A 9,297-nucleotide genomic window follows, 5' to 3' on the forward strand; every position below is an offset into this window, starting at 1 on the left:
TTCAGTGTCAGCTGGTTTCCCATCATGTGATGTGGACTGCACTGATCATGCAGTGTTGCTTGGCTTTCTCATCAGCTTTCCTGGAAGTCTACCTGAGCATCACTTGCTAAGCTGAAGAATGTACAAGTACTTGCATAGTGACTCTCTTTTGTTTCTAGTTGGTGAGCAGTATTCTTAATTTTGAAAGCTGTTAAACTGTGTTGAAATTGAAGATAGTTTCTCTCTAAGAACTGCTTGCTTTACTAAATCCTCATTACTGTCTTGAAAAATATTATATAAGGGGATGGTAAGCCATACTCTGTTTCTGTCTCTCACCTTTAGAATTGTGTTCTGTAATTTCTTTCTCAATAATTTTAGTACAATCATGCCATAACTGTCTTCAAGACTGAATATGCAGCTTTATGAATGATCCAGAAGATGCCTAGGGATTACTGTTTTAGTCATTGTAGTCCACAATTCAACATATGTCAGGTTTACAGACCCTTTCATGTTATCTGATCCATGGAATCCCATAGAGATTTCCTGAGACACTTTAAAACTGGTGAGGAAATGCTACAAGGAAAGTATGCAGGTAACTGCTCAGGGATCCACAAATACTTTTGTCTTCGTGAGACTGCTTGAGGCTGGATATGTTGGATATACATGTGTAAAACACTGGTGATGAAAAAATGACAAATGAGTAGTCACTAAGCTGGAAATCTCAGGAAATACTCAGTTCAGTTTTCTCTGTCAGAAGGAAGGGGTGTTAAGATCAAATGGTTTCCATAAGAGGAAAAAGAAAAATGCAGCTAAACTGCATAATGTAGTATCAATAATTTTTTGTATCTCCAGCTCTTTTGTACTAGTTAAATGGGAAATAAATGATCTGCTGGAAGTAGGTTTGCAATATTTTTGATTAGGATGCTACAAACCAAACTAGTCATTCATGGTTCAATTTTGTAAGACTGTCATTCTCCTTCATAATTTACAGGCAATGATGATCAACCACCTCTTGCAAAGGGATGCTATGGCTAAAACCAATTTGCAACCCTGAATGAAATTAATGACATTTCCATTCTGGACAGATGTCCAAACAGATGCTGGGGAGAAGGTGATAAGGATAAGTGTGTGCAAAGCCTGATGGCAGGAAATACTACCCATGACCTGCTAAAACAGATTTTCTCCTTCAATCAGATATGCACACACATTGCAACGTATCCTTGGAGGGTGAGCTGTGTGTGCTGCTGGTGTGCACCTTCCTCAGGTAGCCTGTTTGGCTGCCAAAGCTCCTGCATTCTCTCTGGACAGAAACAGCTTCCCTGGAGAGGGGTAAAGGGCTCAACACCCACAGTTAGATACCCACAGTTAGGTGGTGCAGATCTCCAACCACCTTCCTTTTGGTAGTCCACCTTCAGACATCTATCACAATATTAAATATTCTCTATTCTAAAACTACCATCTTAATTAAGGAGGGTCATCAGAAAGATTCCTTTTGCTTGCTCTTATCTTGTCTCCATTCAGTCTCTTTCACAGGGCTCAGGTCAGCAGCAATGTTTTTATAAGAAAAGCATAATTTCATTCTGGGCATGGAGCCTAATTAATGGGAAATCCAAAATTCCCACCTGGGAACTCCCTGTACTGAGATCCTTATGCTTTAGGCTTTCCATGGGCAGGGCATGCGCTGACTTCTGTGGGAAGGGAAGGGAAGGGAAGGGAAGGGAAGGGAAGGGAAGGGAAGGGAAGGGAAGGGAAGGGGAAAAGATGGGAGGATGAACATGTTATCAATTTTTATACCAAACAAGTGGAGGCATTATTTGATTTCTGAAAATGCCTTAAATTCACTTTTGGTCAACAGGAAATAATTTTCAGATGGGTAAACAACAAAGTCAGGTTTCACATCCAGGCTTTTTTTGCCCTAAATTCAGGTGGAAAGGTAAAATATAACTCACAAGTCCTCTTACCTGGGCAGTTGTGATCTTATAGTTTGATTTAATGTTATACATCACATTGGTATTTCTATTGTGAGAGGAAGAATAAAAGAAGGCTGAGCAACTTAAATTTAAAAAATATTACTAGAAAGATTACATTTTTCTCTCTGGGTGAAAATTAGCTTACTTGTTCGGGGTCAGAGCAGAGGGACAGCCAGGTAAAATCTTGTCTGTCAGACCAAAGATTTTTACATGGTCCTGGCTCCTTTGCCAGGGTTTCCAGATCTTACACTTTTTCTGCTCCTTGTTTGGCTGTGTTTGGTGAAACTGTAATTGTCGTATGCCACTAGAGAGGGGGATGTTCATTCATTTCCTTCCTTTCTCAGTTTTCATAGTAGAAGGATGCTTGATTTTATAAAATGTAATTGCATTGACTGCTCTTGTTACCAGGATTGATTGTATTGATTTGAGTTGCATGTTGTTATGTTTTCACACTCTTGATTTGAAATATAGTTTTGCTTTGGTATTTTTTTCCCCCTGCATTTTGAGATTATTTACAGTACATTTTGAGTTAAGGTTCTTCTGCATTTGATTTATCAACCACTGGAATTGCTCTGAAATGCTGTCAAAAGTATTCTGAGTACGTGACAGTAACCACTAGAACCGATTGCTGTTGACCTCAGTCATGTCAACCATCATAACCTTCCCTCAGGTTAGAAGGTTGAAGCTGGAAATACATTTCAGCTTCTTATTCCTGTGTGTCACGTCCTTATTGCAATCCATTTCAATTGTTCATTAGGGAATTGGGATAGCTGAGAATACCACAGTGAATAAATAATAGCAACTAGATGTCTGTAGAGAATGATGCTGGTAGCAAAATGCAGGGGATGTGCCACTGAGCCCTAGAGGTGAAGGAAATTATGAAGATTTCATTTTAGATGTGGTGGTGATGCATAAGTTATTTGTGGAAGTGTGTATTTACTTGGATACCATGAGAAGTGCATGTGAGGGTAGAGACTGACATTTTTCATACTTTGACACTTATGTACTTAACCCTGTATATAGGTGTGTGAAAGGAGGTGGTATGATTTTAAAACCTGATGAATACTGAAATTATTGAAATATGGGACTACTTGTTATCTCTGAAAATTAGACTACCTCCGTTTAGCTGCTCAAACATTGTTTTGCAAAATAATTTTCAAAGGCATTTTAGAGAATGTGAGTAAATGCCATGGCCTCTTAAAAACCTTTGCTTGAAGTGTCTGCTTTTTCGCTGCTTAGGTGGAATTGGAAAAATTATACACACGGTTGTAACTTTTCTGTTATTCAGGTCAGTGGGAGAATTACCACTGATTTCTGTGGGAGCTGGATTCAGCTGACAAATGCACAAAACCTGTCTTTGAAATTGGACTTAAATCTTTAAAGTCACGTCTCTTTCTTTGCGAACACAGCTGATGCTGGATTTCAGGAACATTTAACCAGATTCCTCACAAAGAGAATATATAAAAGCCATTTATGTGGTTCCTCAGCAAAAATAAAATGCTTTAGCAGCAATAATTGAGAAATTCACTTTTGTACAGTTTCTGCTTTTCTTTCCTTGTATTGTTGTTCACCTTTTCTCCCGCTTTGTATTCTGTGACATTTGGAATTCCTTCTCTAAGCTGATGTGTTTGCAAAGACTTTGAGAAGAGATGTGAAATGCCTCAGAAGGAGATGCTAATAGCCTCAAAGACCGGATTAGAGGACATATACATACCGTCTGTGTCGTATTAGGTCTCAAGTAAAGTCTTGTTTAAAGTAAAATACCAACTGTCTTTTGAAATGCCATCATTCCCTAAAGTCCTGTTACAGAGCCCTAAATCTCAAATACAGTATCTCTACATCTACAGACAAAGGACAAAGGGTCAAAGACATAGTTTCTCCTTATTTAAGATTCCTCTTTCATTTTATTACAGGACCCTGGGGTAGACTCTCTCTTCAAGTCCAGTCTTCACCAATCACATGCTAATAACTTCAGCTGAAAGAGGGCTCTACCCTAATGTCATTATGCTCCCAAGCAATGATTGATTGTGTTATAGTATGTTTTTGAAACCTAATTACTGTCTCAGTTTGTATTTGAGCTCATTAATCTTCTAGCCTGTAAATAAGTAAAATTTACTAAATAACTGAATTTCTTTAATGATGGGTTCAAGTTATCTTTATACCTACTGTTTCTATTAACCTTTTTCTTGCCAGAAGTGTTTTTATTTTTGTTTTTGTTTTTTTTTTTTTTTTTTTTTTTTTTTTTTTTTTTTTTTTTTTTCTTTTTTTTTTTTTTTTTTTTTTTTTTTTTTTTTTTTTTTTTTTTTTTTTTTTTTTTTTTGTTTTGTTTTTCTAGGCTTACATGGCTGGCAATGCACCTGTTTCAAGCACTCACCTCACTGAATGCATGGCTGATACCTGGCTACTACCTCCCCATCCTCCTCAAGACAGAAGGCTGATTTTAGGGTCCTATAAGAAGTTCTGCCTACAACTGCACTCTTGCAAAAATAGAAATTATCTGGGGAAGCTGGTAAGAAGGCACATAGCCAGCTGTGTATTTCTCTTAGATAAAAGGTAAGAGGAATTATTGAGAAACCTATTTATTCGGTTTATTTCTGTACTGAAAGCACTGGCCTTTGTACTGAGCAGAAATCTCTAACCTGGGCACATCCATGGTGCTGCATGCCTGTAGCTGTGACTGACAAAGAGGGACCAGCAGCTTGTTTGAGCACCCATGCCTAGACACAGGGTCTAGGACCGTGTGTGCTTCCAAAAAGCATCAAGTCCTTAAGGCAATATCCCCTTGTAGTTTGGAGTGGCTCCTCAGTGTGTGGCTTTTGGATGGACACTTTCTTTGAGAGTTCAACCCTTTGGTATGTTTGAACCTACTTACTTGAGAGGCCAGTGCTCCCTGCAGTCCTTTTTTCTTGCAAGAGCCTCATGTACTGGATCCCTGCCACTGCTGACAAATAAATGAAGGCTCTGGCAATATCCAGACTAAGCTTGTGGAACAAATTTCCAGGAAAAACAAGCATGACCACTAGCTTCAGCACAAGCAGAAACATATGGCAACTTCATCTCCTTGTTTTGGTTCCCTCTAGTAAACTGATTCAATCTACAGATACACGTACCTATTTAAACTGTCTTCCTCCATGCCAGTCAGTAAGCAAGGAAATGATGATTGATTATTTTCATTTATTGGGAAACACTTAGATAGCCTGGACAATGGGGACTTTATAAGCGCCCCGGTGGAGAGGACATCCCGAGCGCTTGTCACGCTTGCCAGATGTGTTAGCTGTGACTCCAGGCCCTAAAGAGAGACTTCAATTTGATCTGTGTCTTGCCAAAGCGCTTAAGCACATGCTTATCTCTAGATGTATGAATAGTCCCTTGAGAATGCCCATGTGCTTAAAGTTCAGCATGCATTTAAGTGCTTTACTGGAGCAGGCTCCTGAGTCTTTCTGGGGATAATTAAGCCATGCCAAAAGCTATTTTACTGCCACATTTTCTTTCTGGTTCACAGGATGAGAAAATCCATTTTCATCAAAATACAAAGTGGATCATTTTTAACCTGATTATTTGTTAAAGGATTCATGTCATTAAAAAGGACTTCTTTGCTCCTTCCTTCCATTCAATGGTACCTATGTTTTTAATACCTCCTTTTCTATTACTTAGCAGTAGGTGTGCTGTAATTGAGCCAAACTCTGCTTATATACCTGGCAGTGTTAATGAAAGGTGATGACCTTTGACAACTCCTTCAGTAATGAACCTCTCTACAGTAGTACCAGATGGTGCTTTCACTTCCAAGGGTGCAACATTACTGAGGTTATGCAGGTGCAAGTGTATTTCTGGAAAGGTTTCCTGCATGGGGGAGTGGTGCAGTGGGATTGGTAGAGAAAATGAAAAAGCAAACCAGAGGGAGAAAATGGCCTTAGGAGGATAAATGTAAAAGAAGCCAACTCAGAAAATGGAAAATGTTTTTTGTGCAGCTGGTATTATGCACACAGACTAAGTGGTTACAGCCGTAAAGCTCCTCTTTGCTGTAGGTAGAAGCTTGGACACCTTTATGGTTTGTGGGCAATGGAGTTTGATTGTTCATTGCTTAGCAATGTAAGAATAAAAAAAAAAAAAAACCTCAGCAAGTCAGTATGGCCATGAATGTAATAACTTAGAATTTTCTATGCAACTCCAATGAAAGGAAGGATTAAGGGAAGGAACAGGGAAAAACTTGGGTCGAGAATCTGAAAAGTAGAATTGGTCCATCCTTGGACTGAGCAACCTGCTTTCCCACAGATGTGGCCCAAGGTGTTTAGAATCAATGTCCAAAGCCTGAAGTGGGGTGAAAGGAGGAGAGGGGCAGGCAGCATGTCTGACTGCATCCTCGGTGTCTCCCATATTGGGATGGTTCAGCCTTCAGTATCCTGATAAAAACAAGCATGTTACGCTTCATTTCCTGTTTTGGAAAATGCGGGTTGAATGCTAAAAGGCTAATTGCACATTGTTTTTAAAAATTAGTTTGATAATTCATCATATTGTAATTAAACTAATTAGAACACTATTCATTTCCAACCGCCTTAATTAGGCCTCAACTTGGCAGGGGGCCCGTGAGACCAAAATGTTGCAATTTGTTAAACAATTGAAAGACTTTGATAACAAATGACTGTATTCAGCTACATTTTAGTTAATAAGATTTATATATTAATCTAGTTATACTTTGTTCCCTCAGAATCTGGCAGGGTTTGCAGGTCTTCTGATCCCCCTACGAAATTCCTGAAGTCTGAGTTAAAATAACTGGAAAATTTTCCCATCTAACAGACTGTCCTGATTTTTGCACTGCAGCAGGCATTTGTGAGACTGAAATTATTTTTAAAAAAATATTTTTAATTTTTTGTTCTATTTTTTCCATTCTTCTAATGGAGTAAGCAGCTTTCAAAGTGAAACAGCAAGTTTGTGGGGCAGATGCAAGCTGGGTCTGTAGGCTGGGAGGGTGTTGGTGTGTCCAGCTCTCTGGGTTTGCTTTTGGGGGCGCTGTTGGATCAGGCTGCACTTTCTCAGTTGCATAGCACAGGAGTATTGTACCCTTTTTGGACTTCTGGCCCTTGTCATATCACTGTGACAAATGCTTGGCAAGGGCATGAGCTGGCACCCCAAACTCATATGAGGGGTGGAGGACTTCCGTGGTGGTTGGTTCATCAGTGGTGAATTTCCCTGCATGCTCTCCTTGACAGCATAATGAAGTGATAATTACCTAAATGAATAAATGTTGATGGCTGAGATAAATATTCACATTCCCTTAATCTATTTTCCTCTGAAATTGCTAAAGGAAATTTGGCTTTAATGGGAGGTATATGTCAATTTTTACAAATGATTGTAAATCTGTTTAGAGAGAACTTAGATGAGTCAGTCTCGGTTTCAGCAGTTAAAATTATTGATGTATGAAGGCATAAGATGGACCAAAAAAATTAAACAAGATATTGTAATAATTGCGTTTTGCGGTGTCACTACCTTTTGTAACATCTGGTTTGTTTCTGTTCATTCCACATCCTGCAGATGTTGCTGAACACATGAAAAACACTGATGAGAGAATATTTTAGCCAAGAAGCAATTTCAGTGAATATTATAAAAGGGTATCCTCTTAACTCTTCAGAAGTTGAGTAAGTAAAGATTTCTAGTTTCATTGCTAGTAAAGATCAGATCAATAAGCAAATGGGCCAGGGGCCCTCTAAAAGTGTCAGGAATAATCTGTTGTGGATGAAATAGAAAAGTATCTGGAAACAGTATGAAGTAATAAATCCAGATGGAGTCTTATTCTGACACCATTCCTGAGACTTACTCCTCAAATAGTCTTACTGATATTAGAGGTTTGTGTTCAAGCTGCTGATGTGGGATTTCCTTAATTGCCCATCTCTGCTTCACATGGCAGAGGAAAAAGAAATTTAAGGAAATGCAAAAAGCTTACATACAAACAAATTTCCCACTGTGTTTCTGGGTTGTGTAGCTTACTGATGGGCCAGGTTTTAAATTCTGTCTGCCCACTGACATGGCCAGCATCAGTGCCAGTCTGGCAGACAGAGGGTAGCCTGGACAGCAGGGCACAGGACAGTGTACAGGGTGGCTGAGGGACCCAGTCTCTTCTTGCTGTAGAGTTAGGGCAGCCTATTTTTTGCTTTGCCTTTACCACAGAAAATCTCTTTGCTAAAGCTGCCTTTAGTTCTTAAATAGTCCTAAAATAGTTAGTCTGAGGCTGCTGACTGGTTTTCCATCCTGTTGCACCTGTTGATCATCCTTCCATGGGTCTAGGCACCTTTCTGAGCCCTGAGGAATCTTCTGGAAAAGGCTGGAAGGCAGGGAAATTGCAAACCATCATCCAGCAACAGCATGGATGGTTTAGAACCATGCCATGACCTTGATTAGAGCAGCTGCCAGGGTTCAAGAGGCAGGAATGCAGGCACTCCTCCTTCCCCTGGTCATTCTGAAGGGCTCTGTGTGTACTCCTGCAGTGCCTCTGTACTGAACAAGCAGGCTTGCACAGAAGCCTTGAGTTCTCAGAGGTAACTCATTATCCTCTATCCTTGATGTCAGAGGTGGGGCAGAATTCCTTCCTCTTGCTACCTCCTCAAAATATACATGGCAAAGGAGAAATGTTGAGTGCATGGAAGTTAAAGATTAATTTCTTCTGGTTTCTCAGTGATTTGGGCTTTGCTCGCATGCTGAAATGAGAAAGAGTGGTGAAAAGGGTGACTCTGAAGCGGTCTAAGCTGGGAATCTGGAAAAGGCTGAGGAAGGAAAAGGCTACTATATGTAATAGTTCTTTGTCAGGTAAAAATATGACATTATGAAAGAGATACTAGAAGAGTTCTCCTGGGACTTAGTAAGTGACAGGACAGGAGTGGGCAGGCTGCAGAAAATGCATCTTGATGTACCTTGGCCCTAGGCATGGTGCCTCCAAGTGGTCACAATGTAATTCAGAGCTGAATTTAAAAATGGGTACCTGGATGATAGGCTGAGTTCCTGAAACGGACTTCAGCTGCCCATGCTGCCAGAAAAAAAATCTTCTTCAAAGTCTTTTTCCTTCATGCAGATGAACGTAAATTAATGGTTATTTTTCAGCAAAGAAACAGTAGTAGATGGGAAGGTGCATAAACAGGTGCATCGTTTCTCTCCTCCCCTCTTGAGCAGCTCACTTTAATATACACCAGTTATTGCTGTGCATAATAATGAACATCTGTCAAAGGCTTTCCAGAGTGTGTGAAAATCCACCTACAGAGCTAAAAAGCAGGCGAGCTGCTTAGTAGCTCTGCTGCTGTACATATTGCCAGAGAAACTTCTCCAAGCTGAAACCTCTCCAGTTCACACTGTACTTCAGACT

The sequence above is a fragment of the Pyrgilauda ruficollis genome, unplaced genomic scaffold, assembly GCF_017590135.1.
Source record: "Pyrgilauda ruficollis isolate IOZ18807 unplaced genomic scaffold, ASM1759013v1 scaffold4, whole genome shotgun sequence".
In the NCBI taxonomy this organism is placed as follows: Eukaryota; Metazoa; Chordata; class Aves; order Passeriformes; family Passeridae; genus Pyrgilauda; species Pyrgilauda ruficollis.